At 35.1% G+C, this 15,776-nt stretch overlaps 1 protein-coding gene across 3 annotated transcripts in view; it reads left to right on the top strand.

Annotated features, from left to right (window-relative positions):
• AMPdeam (AMP deaminase) overlaps positions 1–15,776 on the top strand; it is a 118,402-nt gene that overhangs the window by 23,406 nt on the left and 79,220 nt on the right. The window lies entirely within an intron of this gene.

Here is a 15,776-nt window from a genome sequence, read left to right on the forward strand (position 1 = left end):
ATATTTGTAGTCAATTTTGTGGTATAGCTTTTTTATTTGAGTTTTCGTTTTTGAGTAAATTGAGTCCTAAGTTGGAACTATTAGATCAAATTCGAAAAAAATCGGTCTCTATAAACCCCTATAGTGTTAAACACATGGAGTGAGTCTGCGCTTCGACGCATTTTAGACATTAAACAGCTGATATTATCCTCAGACACCGATTTTTTTAATCAAATTTGACCAAAAAATTCCAACTTCGGACCCGAAGAACTCGAAAACAACGAAAGCTCAAATAGAAAAAAACCTGAATTAGGTACCGAAAAAAACGTTTTTTTTTGACAATCTCTGATATAGATTTTTTTTACATTACTCCACACAGGAGCCTCCGAGGGAATTATTTAGCATAGGACCTATGTCGTCTTTGGGGATGCTGTGTGAGTCCTTCTGGAGAGGTAAAAAGATCTCCCTCAACAGGTCTCTTCAAATCCAGCCCGCCACACAGTAGATGTGCAGACGCATCCGCCGCAAAGACATAGACACTTTTCTTTCACAATTCTCACCTCGTGAACCAGGGCACTCCTGCTAAATAACCAAACGTAGCAAACCCGATTGCACCATTAGTTTCCGGACACCGTAATGTAGTCCATATGGTGAAGGTATACAAGCAGTATCTAGATAAGTGCGATTAAGTTATTAACTGTCTTTGTTCTCTCTAAATAAATAGCAGATATTGTTTGCATGTAACCCATCCAGATAATGTCTAGAATGTTCTCTCGGTTGACGAGGCTTCACAACGACACTATACTTGTGTAGGTATTTATTATTTGGTTCCTCGAGTTTTCCGTTTTCCTTGGCAAGTTTTCTGTTTACGAGAGTCATATTTGTTGCCAGTCATTAACACACTGGGCAACTATTCAAGTGCCTACACGTTGACTTGCAATATCTTTATTCGCAGGAGACAATGACCGAGAAATAGCTTCCCAGTGAACCATCAATATTGTATGTGACAAAAATAGAAGATATGATCGATTGATTTAATTAAAATAATCGACACGTTTCGGTTCTTAATAAGAATAGGTGTAAATAATCGAAATTAATCGATGTTGCTTATTCCTAATTATGTTTAAGCTTTTTTTGTCTGTGAAATCCCCCTTTTTGAGGGGTGGAGCGGAGGGGTAAGCGTTACAAATGACAAGGACAAACTTCCATTTTTTCAATGTTTTGGCAATAAATATTTAATTTACTTTAGCCGGTTGTCTCCGGTGACATTTTCGTTTGTGTTTTTTTTTTTCAAAACTAACATTTTTTCATTCACATGTCGTTACTGGTCGCTCAGTCCAAACTTTCCAATACCTAATGATGATTTCATCATGATGTTTTTAATTGAACAAAAAATGTCACCGTAGATCAAAATTTTATTAAATTTTTTACTCCAAATAATGTCAGGAATCACTGGTTATAGTATATTAGGTGAAATAAATCGGGAAACAAGCCAAACGCGTGCCCAACATATGTACACAGTTGAAATTTGTCACATGAGAACGTTGCCGCTTCTACGACTCGTTATTGAGTTCAACAACTCGGCTGATTTGCCAGCCTCTGTGTTTCCTTCCTTCTACAACATGGGTATCTTCAAGACCAAAAAATACCCTCCACACAGCATCCCCAGAGATGACTTAGGCCCTAAGGGAAATTATTTTTCTCAGGGCCTCCAATGCACGTTAGAAAGGTACGTTCCTTAATATCCTGTTTGGAGGATTGTGATTATCGCCAATTTAAATGGGTTGTTGTCTAAATTATTCTGTGGTTCTCCAATCCCCAGAATCCAAGGTTGCGTGATTACTCTCGGTGTGTAAAAATGAGAATTCGAATATTTTCCTTTTTAGTTTTTATTTTAACAAAACTCGCGTTACAATAATTTTATGAACAAAACGGATCGCGTAGGTTAGAGGAGATTTAGGGCTAAACCGGCGGCTAGACCACTGGAGAGAGAATGAATATTTGCCGCGCGAGGTATCGCGCGCAGGTTTACAGTGATACCAGTCTCACATAAATGTGAGTTAAAGTAATGTTATTATTTTTGACAGATCTAAACTCCCTATAATTTACCCTACACCTGTATAAAAATAGTGTCCCGGTATTAGGTGTTAATTTTTATTTATTTATCAATTGACTATAAAGCCAAAAATGATATTTAATACAGCGGTGACATGAATACATCATATAGTGTGCATTAAAATATTGTTTAGGTGTACATATTAACTTGTGAAAGAGTTAAAGAAATATATAAATGAAATTATAATAATATGTTGACAGCACCAACATAAGATTCAAATAATTTTTTTTTTTTTTAATATTTTTATTTGTTTATTTATTATATTTATTATATAAGTACATTTTTGTTTATTTGTTACAATATATGATCAAATATTTCAAGACCCCTCTTCCATAGAAGCATTAGCTTGTGGCTGGAAGAGGAGTGTACATTGTTTTATTACAATAGGTAAGTAATTAAAAATAAAATGATTTTAAACTTATTTGAAGTGAGTTATTTTGAAGTGAGTTATTCTTAAGATTAATTCAATTGGAAACATTTTTATTTTTTGTAAGTTTGTCTTTAAAATATTTTTTCACAGTGTATATTATTTGGATGTTATCATTAATGTTTCTAATTTCTTCAGGTAGTCGATTGAAAAAAATTCTTGCCCGGTAAGTGTAATAATTTTGTGCAAAGGAAGTGTTTAATTTTGGGCATGGAAAAATATATTTAAGTCGAGTACGGTTTTCAGTTAGAAATTGATACTTGTCTTTTTCTTTTATGATTTGAATTAATACATTTTTAGTATAAAGATCTTTAAATGAAGGCACTTGAAATTCTTCGAATAATCGATCCGTTGGGTAATCGGAAGGTTTTCGTAATATTATTTTAATTATTAACCTTTGTACCACTTCTATTGGAGTAAGGTTAGTTTTGTATGTGGATCCCCAACTAATGATACCATATTGTAGAGTTGATTGGACCAAGGCATAATATATTAAATATAGGTTTTTTAAAGACAAAAAATTTCTGATTCTTAAAAATACATATATCAGTTTTCTGATTTTTTTTTACAATTTGACATATTTGTTCCTTCCAATTCAAATTTTTATCGATAATTACTCCTAGATATTTGATTGTGTTTGTGTTTGTGTTTTTTAGTATTGTGCAGTTTTGGAGACAGTAATTTTTATTATGTATTTTGGAATTGTCATGAATGATAATGTTAAAATTTGTAGGGATGTCTTTTGTGTGTATTGCAAATGGAATTACATATGTTTTATCGCTATTTAGTGATAGCAAATTAATGTCGAAGAAATTCTTAAGAGTATTTATGTCTTCAGTGGCTTTAAGTATTACGTTTTCCCAAGTTTTTTCGCTTATTATTAGAACTGTGTCGTCAGCATACGAAGTAATTTGGCCATGTAGTGGTTGAAAGAAAATGTCGTTAACATATATGGTGAAAAGAATTGGTCCAAGCACTGTACCTTGCGGGATTCCAAAGTCAGAATGTTCTTTATCGCTATTAACATTATTTATTTTTACGACTTGTGGTCGATTTTTTAGGTAGTTTGAAATCCATTTAATCGCGTTGTCTTTTATGCCTATATTATTCAATTTTTTTAGTAGAATCTTATGCGATATGCTACCAAAAGCTTTCCTAAGATCAATAAATATACCTGCACATTTTTTACCTTTATCTAAAGATTCGTAAATGTATGAAGTTACGTTAGCAATAGCATCTTGTGTACTGAGAGATTTTATAAATCCAAACTGGTTTTTGTGTAGTATTTTATTATTATCTAGGAAATTGACTAATTGTTTTTTTACTATTTTTTCAAAGATTTTTCCTATATTTGAAATTAAACAAATTGGTCGATAATTTGTTACTTGGTGTGGATCTCCAGATTTGTAAATAGGTGAGATTATTGTATTTTTGTAGTTCGTTGGAAATATTCCTTTTGTTAAACTTAAGTTTATTAAATGAGTGATTGGTTTTATTAAATAAGGTTTCATAGATTTTAACATATGTGCCGTAATAGAATCAAAACCGGGAGACGAACCTCCTTTCATATTATCTATTATTTTTAAGATTTCACATTCTGATCATTGGATTTTGCAAAAGCTGAAGTCTTATGTTATAAATGATAATAATAAGTTTATCCGCACGAATTTAAAATTCCCACTGGAGCGCTTCGTGTTGCGCAATCAATTCAGCCATTCGATACAATTAACATCATTTCTCAAAATATTAGTAAAGAAACAATATGAAATGATTACTGCGGTTTATAGCCAGTGAATCCACCTAGATTTCACAGTTTATTCCATATTTTTAGACTCAATAAGTACTCTAGGATGTACCTAGAGGTACTACTAAGATATTGCGCAATACTTGCAAAAAATTGTCGCAAAGCACTCCAGTGGTTAAACGATCATTTTGGTGTGGGTTTGTTTATTAAACAAATCTGCAGTTTTATTCGGTCCTTCAAAACAAGAGGAAAACTACTATCTACATTTGATTTCGAAAAACTCTGCGTAAATCCCCGGGCAACAACCGGGGACTTCATCCAGTATTTAATTAAACGCTTATATTTAACTTGTACTATGTTTTCTCAAAAAATGTTCTGTTACTAATATATTCAGAAGCACATAGGTTTTAGGAAATTAAAAAAAATGGTGAAAGGTTTTCCAGAAACCCTTTGAAAACTATCTAAATGGCAACACTGATTATATGTCAATCACCAAGTTATTAAAATAAAACACCCTTTCTTAATATTTTCTATTTGAATAACACTTCACATCAACAGATTAGGCAGTTAACTACTTATCGTCTACCCCAGGCCTGGCCAACCCAATTTGCACCTCGGTCCGTATTGACGACTAAAAATTTTCCAAGGGCACACGGATTAAATTCCGCAATGATTTTTTGTTCATATTTATTGTCACAACTGGGGAATGAATTTTGATATACTGTTACACGCAAATCGCAATTCACGCACACGACAATGGATTTCTATTAAAATTAAGCTTTTGTGAACATGAATGGTTACAGTTGGAACAAGAGAGTGGTTTTTCTCCACCGTGATTCAGCATGTGCCTCTTTAAACTAGACTTTTCCGAATATGAATATCTACAGTCGGAACTCGAAAAGGTGTGATTATTTAAATTAGACTATTGTGAACATGCATAGTTACAGTTGGAACAAGAGAGTGGCTTTTCTCCAGTATATGTTAGTCAGCATGTGCCTTTTTAAACTGGACTTTTCTGAATATGAATATCTACAGTCGGAACTCGAGAAGGTGTGACTATTTAAATTAGATTATTGTGAACATGCATAGTTACAGTTGGAACAGGAAAGTGGCTTTTCTACAGTACATGTTAGTCAGCATGTGCCTCTTTAAACTGGACTTTTCCGAATATGAATATCTACAGTCGGGACTCGAGAAAGGTTTTCTTCACTGTGAGTCAGTATGTGACATTAGGTTTTTGTGAACATGCATAGTTACAATTTGAACAAAATAGAGGTTTTTTCTCCACCGAGTCAGTATGTGACTATTGAAATTAGACTTTTGTGGAAATCAGCCGGGCCTGATCCACACGCATAGTTGAGATCAAAAGAAAATCTTTTAGGTGATATTTTAAACAGATCTGATTTAGTGTACGTTCTTAGAATCTATCGGAATGTTTTCACCCTTGAAGTTTTATTTGCACCGAATATCATAATTCATATTATTCCTCTAACGTAAATCCCTTTATAACATCTTTATCACGTAAATAAATGTTAAATTAAGGATGTAATGTTATCTGTCAGACCACCTGTCACTGAATCAACATGTTGACTAAGTGTGACTTGTGTCGCATTCCTTTTGCTACTTATTTATTTGTCTGTTGTTGCCTAAATCTTTTCTCACACATTGCCAAATCTAAAACGGTCGAATAAGAAATGTTATGTTTATTTGATGGGCGGGATAAAGATCTTGTCAATAATATCAATACTTCATTAAGAGAGCCAAATTAAGCTTTGTTTGTCTCTGAAAAATTGGTAAACTGTCCGTAAAATGTCAGAAATCCAACATTTTCAGTAAATACGAGGCGTATCCAGAAAGTAAGTCTACAGAGGCTCTAACGACCGAATGAATTTTATTTTCGACATGTAGGCTACACTTCCGTGTAGCCTGACTCTTCTCCTCCGCAACGAGACCAGTTCAAGGTCAGTACGTTGAGAAGTGTCGACGCGACAAAACGTTTCGTGAAAAATGTCAATCCAATCTCCCGCCAAGTGCGAAATACGCGGCGTCATCCGTTATCTCGTTTGAAAGGGAAAACCTCCGTTTGAGGTTTATAATGAGGTGAAAACTGAATATGGTGATAAAGTTATGAATCGTACGAGTGTGTACAAGTGGTATCGCGAGTTTAAAAACGGTCGTACATCTGTGCATGATGATCAGAGGAGCGGAAGACCTTCAATTGTGACACAATTTCAGTCAAGAAAATCATGGCATCCGTGTTTTGGGACTGTCAAGGCATAATTTTGATTGAATATCTGCCTCAAGGGGAGACCATCAACTCTGCAAGATACTGTGAGACCCTAAAAAAATTGCAAAAGGCGATTCAAAACAAGAGGAGAGGCACATGCTGACAAAGGGAGTCAGCCTGCTGACCGACAATGCCAGACCACACACGACCAACGCCACGAAGGAACTGCTTGCCTCGTTTAAATGGGATGTCCTAAACCACCCCGCGCATTCCCCTGACCTAGCACCTTCAGATTATTATCTCTTTATCTCCCTGAAGCTGTACATGTGTGGAAAAAGGTTTTCAACGGACGAGGAGGTAAAGGGGGAAGTGGAGAAGTGGACGAAGGGGTTGGCGGGAAACTACTTCGAGGAAGGCATCAAAAAGTTGATGCCCCGCTTCACCACCTGTATTGAGAGGAATGGCGACTATGTCGAAAAATAGCTTACATATGTATTATGGTAACCATGTAATTTTTTTGTTTCAATAAAAAAAATTGTAACCTAAAAAAATTCAGTACACTTACCTTCTGGATACGCCTCGTACATAACATTTTTTTAAGTTCATCAATTCATTCTATTTTAAATTTACCCAAAAGAAAGGCTAATTGTGTTCTCCGTTAAAATTGTGCTTTTATTTAATACTCCCGTTACAATTTTGTATGTGACTGACATTTTTTTAAAATTATTATTTGTGTCAGACTGTTTTTAGCCCTGCTGTCATAAGTTGACTTATGCTGCCAAACTGTGAGTTTTATCGAGAAAAGTAAATAAACAAAAACATATTTATGTTAATGTTTGTAGAATAAATAACATGACATTTTGAAATGACGCGTATATTTATTTGTGAGAAGACCACATATTCTTTGCACTGGTCTCAATAAGGTTGAAATTTGCTTCATCGAGTTTGCCGCCTACCTGGAATTATTAAAATAAAATAATAATCATAAGCTTAATTAACTTTCCCTGAAAGCTCGGAAAACAATTCGTTAAGTATTTTTACATAAGTAGGTAGGAAATTGTTTCTTCTAAAATTTTGAAAATATAACGTACTAGCTGGCGTGTAACCGGCGTCGCTCGGGGAGATTAATGGGGGGTAAAGTTTCGAGGTTGTAAATTCTCTGGGTGCATTTTAAAAGTCGAAATACAATGGCTTTGACATTGCCAGACTCAAGTATTAGTTTCACTTGATCTTGCCATGTCTCCCTCGGGCGTCATTGACTTCTTATACCATTCGCTTCCAATTCATACTTTGTCCTCACGCTTCTTTCTGCGTTCGCCACGTACGCCTCATTTTAACATAATTAATTATTTGATTCGTGTCTTTTCTTACATTCTCTTCATGTAATGTCATAAATCCACATTTTTACTGTTAAAAAACTACATTATAACCTGACAGTATTTTAAAATCTTCTACTACCACCAGAGTAAGATGAAAATGTTGCTTGTGTTGTGATGGAGGACTTAGCCAGCCGAGGAATTGAACACACTACGCCTGGGTGGGACCCAAACGCGATGTAAACTCAGCCACCGACCGGTCTACATATGAGGCGTGTTGAAACAAAGACAGCAATCTCCACCATTGGTGTAAAATGAGTTAGATATGGCGATGGATAGAGAATCAAAAATACTATCGACTGCTGCAAAGGTTTCGGAGCATAAACGACAATATTCCATACATTTTTTAATTTTAATATTTAGTTCCACAACAAACATGGCGATTTCCTTCAGGTTACGGAACAAAAACAGCAGTTTTTGTTTGAGCCAATCAGAGACCCAGAAATATGATATTTAAAACCGCCACCCCATACAAAGTGTGAACAGCTGGTGTGATACATAAGGTATTGGAAAAATACAAAAAAAAACATTTATTGCATTTTACTCAAAATGAAAAGAAGTGGAGATTGCTGTCTTTGTTTCAACACGCCCCATATACATATCTATAAATAGATGTGCAATATTATTCTACTCGATTAAAATCTAGGCCAAGACCCCTCTCAGACGCCCTATTATTTTGAAGAATCTAGAACTTAAAAAATATATATTTACGAAAACATGATATAAAATTTTCACTAAAGCCATTCGTCTTAGTGTGCCCTGATGTATAAAAACATTCCAAGAAATGAATTGACAACTTATTATCATGACTTGGATTATGATTGCCAAAAGGTCCCGGCATCTTTTCTAGACTAAAAGTGTCGCCAATGTTACTATATACATAGCTGTTTTCACGGCAGTTGCCATTGTCATTGTCTAGATCTATTACAAATAAACAACATCCATCTAAAACATCTTTCTAGCTTTTAGTAAACAACACTACACAACATATTTCCCAGATAAAATGAAAAGTTTATTTATAGAAACATAGGGTAAACACAAACCGCTAGTGCACAAACATTCCGGGGAAAATGCCAGATGAGTGGAAATTTCCAAAGTTATCCATTTTACGGCTACCTACAGAGTTATTATGTTAGGTTTACAGGTGAATCCAACGATGAGTGGTTTTGGCACAGTACTTACGCCGGTAAATATTTTGTAATGAAAATCGTGTTAGCAATTTTCTGAGAATAAATTGTAATAACACGAATATTTTCCGATGAATTTTGAATTTAATAAAGCTTACTACGTCGTACGCCTGAGATTCTGAGAAAGTTATTATTACTGTTATTAATTAATTTCTTATTAGTGAATGTGATTTTTATATGAAAATCAATTTTAACGGGTTTTAGCGTCAACCTGTATGTATGTATAAGTTTAATATGTTGACTTGTACGATAATATGTAATATTTATGTAATGTTTGATGCCAAATGCCTTTTGAAATGGACTCTATGTAATCTGAAAAAAAACCGAAGTTAATTCGATCGTGATTAAATCACTACGAATACGAGAAGATAAGAGAAGGAGCCTTACCTGTTGATGATATTGGTTTCTTTTGAGTTCTGTTGGCTTCATGAAAATTCCACGGGTCACTTACAGTCTATAGGTGTATATAATGTTTTCACTACACGACTGTGTTTACTTTCATCACACGACAATATTGAACTTGAGGATGCAACTCGCTATTTAATAGCCATTTCACGAGATTAATGATTTGAGGGTTAATAGAACAAGGTCATTGAAGGTACACCCACCCTGTCCCACCCCGGTATAGGTAACTTATGGTCACCCCTTCGGAGCTCTCGCATGAATCTAATTTTTTTGAATAAAAGGCTCTACAATTTATATAAATGAAGCTAGGCCTTCAAAGTCCCCGCATACGGTGTTATGAAGCGGTATGCAAGCGCTTACAAGTACTAAACTAAGGACAACACAGAAAAATAAACAACAAAAAAATCAAGATTAAGTGTCAGGCAGATAGTTGGTGGAGGGGACCCACACTCCAGTACCTGTAAACACATACAAGTAAAATAAACAATAGAGTGAAGGGGGAGTTTCGCCGAACCACGACTGGCAGTCCTGTTGAGAAATTGGTGGTGGTTGGGGCGACTGGTGCAGGTCAGGACTTCCACACCCCTTAGCCGACCACCCGGTGGTGCCCTGAAGATAAGTATTGGAAAAAGAGGGATAAAACCCTAAAGAACCTAGGGGAAAGAAGCGTCAGGAGGTCGGAGGCAGGGTGGAGGTTACCCCAGCCCGCACAGTCACCCCTCTGACCACCAACGCTCATCAGGGGTGGCGCAGGTGATTGGCGGAGTCCCCCGGTAAGAAAGAATAATAAGAAGCTCCAGTCGTGCATGCGGGGACGAGGCCCGTTATCCAACCCCTAATGGGGAAAATAAACAAAACAAAACAGACAACGGAGTTCAGTTCTCGCCTGTAAACTCGTTGCTGTTACTAAAAAAAAAAGAAAAGAGAACCGGAAAAAATACATGTAAAAAGAAGAGAAAATAAGAGGAAAAATGAAAAACAATAATCAATCCAAAAAGTGCCACATAAGGGCAACGGTAAATAAGTAAAAACAAAAGTAAAGGTGTAAAAATAAGATCTGCACGGTCTGTAAAGAGGACAGTAAGTATTGAATAAGATAACAAAGTAAAGTAAGAGAGATAATTAGTAAACACAGATATATAAGAGTACTTACAGTGTCTGTAAAAAGAAAAACAGTGTGTTAACCTTAGACAGGGAAAAAGAAACATATGAAAAGAAAACAGAAAATAAGAATTAAAAAGTACAAGACAAGTTAATTAAAAAAAAAAAAAAAAACAAAACAAAATATAAACGAATGGAAATCATCTGCAACAGCTGGTACAGTAAAAAAAAAGAAATAAGATAAGAATAATAAAATAAGAAAAACAGAATAGCATATACAATAATGAAAGAGTTGTAAAATAATAAGTCATGGAGCAGGAGCAGTACACCGGGGGTTCCCAATTATTACACTAGTCAACGACTCTAAGCACAGGCCATCTCTCAACCCAGATCCTAGTAAACTTCCTCAAACATTCGAAATTCACACTGTTAGAAACAAGAACAAGGTCAGTAATAATATAAAATCATTGTGAAAGAGAAAGGGGCCTTATGTATGCCAATATATCAAAACTTAAAAAAGGTCAGATATATTCCGCCAGTTTGAAAATTGAGAAAATTTCAACGTTAATTTTCAAGTTCAGTAAAGATTCTCTTCAGGTTCTGTTATCATATCATTATTAACCAGTTATTTCACATATTTGAAAGAATAACTGAACTTTCACAGAACGTAAAAATTTACTTTGAAATTTCATGAATTGTACAAATTCTATGAAACAACTGTCCCTAAGACTACAAAACCATGTGACATGGAAAGTTATTTTCCATTTTTTCTCATGAATAATAAATACATATATTTCATCCGATGAAAATAATAAATTTCTCGAGAGTAGAGAAATAAAGCACACATAATAATATTTGCGCTTCATCTCTCTACTGCAGCGCTTCGACTTTGTTAGCTGACCGCTGCATATTCGGCTTTTTCAAATTACTTTGTATTTATTTATGGTGGTTGGTGTGCTTGCACGCTTTTAACGCAATCGCGCATTAATGAAAAACAAGTCTTTTTTACTGATTTTATAATTTTTGTTGTGTTAAGAAGTTACTGGCTTGTCGCATTAATCTATCAACTTAAAGTTGAATGAGAGAACAATCGTTAACTTTTCGCTGCAAGAAGCTGAAGGTTTGTACACATGTTTTAAAGGTAAAACGTGTCACTTCGCGCTCGACTTCGTAATTATTTTCAAGTTCAGTTAGTTTCAGATTGCACCATAAGGCCCTTCGCACACAGAGACGCGTGACTGTGATGCAACCACAAGTAGCCAACCGATATGCTACTCTTTAAAGCTGGTTTCCGTACACGGCGCTACCCGTATTATACTGAACTGACTAGCAAAAAAGACAGTAATGTTGTTATTTATATTTAGTAGCATAAAAACAGGACTAAAATAATATTTTGGGTTGATCCATACAACAAAATAAGTATTATCTTTATAATGATAAACTAATGTTTATAAGACAAGGTTTTTTGTGCATAGCACAAAGGATAAAAAAATATTAAAAGCAATAATTATTTTAGCTTTTAAACATTAGTTTATCATAAAAAAATAATAATATTTGACAAGTCAAAATATTTTACCAACAAATGTAGATATAATATATGTCTCGACGACATCTAGTGGGAAATTTAGCACTAACAAAGCCTTTCCTACAAAAATAAAGTTTTTTTTTTTTTTTTTTTTTTTTTTTTCATAGGAAGCAATCACTTTGTGGTTAGACATTATATATTAAATCAAATAAAACACTTTGTTTATTAACCACGACTTTTTTATTATTACATCTACCGGTTTCGCTACGGTCGAGCTTCATCAGGATGTGAAATATAACTATATTTCATCGTTATATTTCACATCCTGATGAAGCTCGACCGTAGCGAAACCGGTAGATGTAATAATAAAAAAGTCGTGGTTAATAAACAAAGTGTTTTATTTGATTTAAAAATAAAGTTTGTTGTTTACAGGTTAAAAAATATAATAAGCAGTAATTGTTGATTGAAGTACTAGTACATATTGAATTATTTGGCGGGTTAGAAATAAGCCGACGTAGCATACATAACTCATTTTTACAATACCTTTGACTTCCGAGGTACAGAGTTATATAAACATGGGTATTTTCCCACCTCCAGAACAAATTTAACATTCAAATCATGTTCGGACGTCATTAGATTCGGACGTCACGAGTAGCAGACGCGAATGCAATTTCACTGTCAGTAGCGTGCAACTTACATCAAACCCGTAGTCGACGCGTCGCGTCGTGTACGAACGCCAGCAGAATAGTATGGCTGAATATCGCGTATGCTACGCGCACAAAACTCGAATCGCTTGTATCTCCGTGTACGAACGGCCTAAGGAGTATTTTTGTCGCGCTTGGCGCAACTGGGTCAGGAATAAGTCGCACTCGCTGCACTCATTAGCATTTCTGTACAATTCCGTTCTCAGCCTCCGGGCTTGCATAATGCAGAAGGTTGAATGCATGACTTCCATACTCTATATTACCTGTACACGTGTACACATATATACGGTAAAAGGCATTAACCCTCGCGTTCTCAAAACAGGTTTTTTTTCATTGAATATTAATTTATTCAAACAAGGAAAAGATTTTTCTCTCGGTTGGAATCCTGTTTTTATTACAACTATTACAAAATGTAGAACAAACCATATTGTATGATATTTAAAAGTTCTTTAGGTCATCATAAAAAGCACGTTTGCAAGTTAAAAATATATAATAATAATAAAAGTCTTTATTATTTATTAAATTATTTTTTAAAAAGAAAGAGTAATATTCCTGGGTTTCGAATAACCTGACAATATTTGAAAATCTGCTACTACCACGGAAAATGTTGCTTGTGTCGTGATGGAGGGCTTAGCCAGTTGAAGAATTGAACTCACGACGCCTAGGTGGAACCCAGACGCATTGCCAACTAAGCCACTGACCGGAAATGTTCCGTAAGTGTTGTGACGCTACAGATCACACGAACCTTTCAGGATTTTTTGTTGCGATGTCACTTGAACCTTTATTTTAAACTAGCTGTACCCCGCCACGCGATGCTATGGCTCAGTATGTCCGTACATATAGAAAAACAATAACGAGTGTTGCTTTTACGTCCAACAGATGGCGCTATTTTAAAAAACATCTTTTTACCTATCACAGGTGACATCTATATAATATAGGTATATAAAAGCACACGCGTTTTAGAATGCAACGTTTTGTGAAAATTTCAAAGCAATCGGCGAAGAACTTTCGGAGATTTAAGATCTTGAACAAACGAACTTGAACATTTTTATTTATATAGTTAGGCTAGCTCTACCCCGCCATGAGTTGCTGTGCCTCAGTCTGTCTGTGCAGATAGATAAATAATAGAGCATGTTGCTTTTACGTCCGTCGGATGGCGCGGTTTTAAAAAAAATTGCGTATTGCATTTTGTGAGTTTAAATTTGTTTATTTTAATCTCAGTTGTTCACGTTTTACGATGATTGGAATTCTATTATAAGATTTGTGTCTTGGTTAACTGACTGGTTGTTTCTTTGTTCAAACATTTAGCTCGCTTTCGTTTGTTGTGTGCTATTTTTATTATGTGCTTGCACATTTTATGTCGGTTGAATCACCAACTACAATCACCAATATAAACACATGTTCGATGCGCCAGTGATTTGATTAGCAACACGTGGACATTATTGACGCTGTGGTATGGACGCTATCTTTACCCCCCGCATACCCAATTTCTGCCGATTTATAACAACTTTCTCGTCAAATCTTTAAGTTTTTAAGTTCAAAAAAAATTATTTGTTGTTTTTGAAGATAATAATTATATGAAACGTTGATTATATGAAATTCCCTCGATGGAAAATAATCGCAAAGTAAGCTCCGAAATTTATTGAAAACAAGTTTTGTTCTGTTATTTAAGGCGATGCAATACGTAGTAATGTAAAATCGTGTCATTTGGTCACCTAGAAATGTTTCAGATACTTTAATTAAATACTGCGAGTAGAATTGGCCTTTGAAATAATCTAGTGTTAGATAAGTCTGTTTATAAGACCAGATAAAATAATGTAAAAGGCATATGAAAACTGCTTTAAAGTTCAAAATCTCCTACTTACGAACCCATTTTCGGTTATGATTTTACTGTATAATGTGGCAAATTAAGTTATTTATAAAATGATCGGAAAAAAATTAAATATATATGCCTGAACATCCACAAAATAAAATAAAAGGCACTTTTTGGCCATGTTTTTTTCTTGCATAAATCAAAACAGGCGGATGGTGTTAAAAGGGAATTTAAACCTTATCGCCATCTACGTAAGGTGTATTATTGATAGCGGCTCGATTTAAAATATTACACGACGTAGTGCATCGCCTTAATATGGGGTATGAAAAAATCACATCGTATCTTTAAATGCAACTAAAGCATTTAATAATAATAATAATAATAATAATAATAATATTTTATTCCAGGATGTGTGGAGGTTTGTGCAATCCCACACGTCCCATATAGATATACATTTTTTTTTTGTACAATAGATATAATAAATTATCAAATAAGGAAAACTATGCAGGGTGTGGTCTTGAGTGCGCTTGGGCCCAGCGCTCACTCAGGAGTGGCGCTTGGTGCTGGTAGGCTGCGGTCACCAACGTATTGGCGGAGGCCATTAGCCGCATCCTGGCTCCAGTGACCCGGTGTCTCATCAGGCCGGCAAATCCATTCAGTCCTAGTTCCGTGAACATTGTCGATGCGCTGCTGTATCTTCGGTATCCAAATATTATTCTACAGGCGTCATTATATTGAATTCGGAGTCGTTCCATCGAGCAAGTTCGGTAGTAACACCATGTCTCACACGTATACAGGCCAGTACAGAATGCGTTGAACAGTATTTTTTTAACGGTATTGCTGCATTTGAAAAATCTGCGGGCAATCATGTTAGAAACTATGCTAAGGCTTCTCCTTTGTCGTTCGATATCGCCATCATCCGATAGGTTTTCATTAATAATGTGCCCCAAGTATTTCACGTTCGAACATGTATTTATTTTTGCCTCGTTAAGGTATACGGGGAGCATATTACTTGTATCTTGACTTTTTCCGTGGTGGAACGCAATCAATTCCGTCTTCTTCGGGTTGTACATCATATTATGCTGTTTTCCATATTCTTCACAAATATTTAGGAGTAATCTTAATCCCTTGATCGACGGAGCTAGGAGGATCATGTCGTCCGCGTAGCTTAT

This window comes from Hesperophylax consimilis, chromosome 16 (assembly GCF_061612785.1).
Source record: "Hesperophylax consimilis isolate HC1 chromosome 16, BYU_Hcon_1.0, whole genome shotgun sequence".
Taxonomy (NCBI): domain Eukaryota; kingdom Metazoa; phylum Arthropoda; class Insecta; order Trichoptera; family Limnephilidae; genus Hesperophylax; species Hesperophylax consimilis.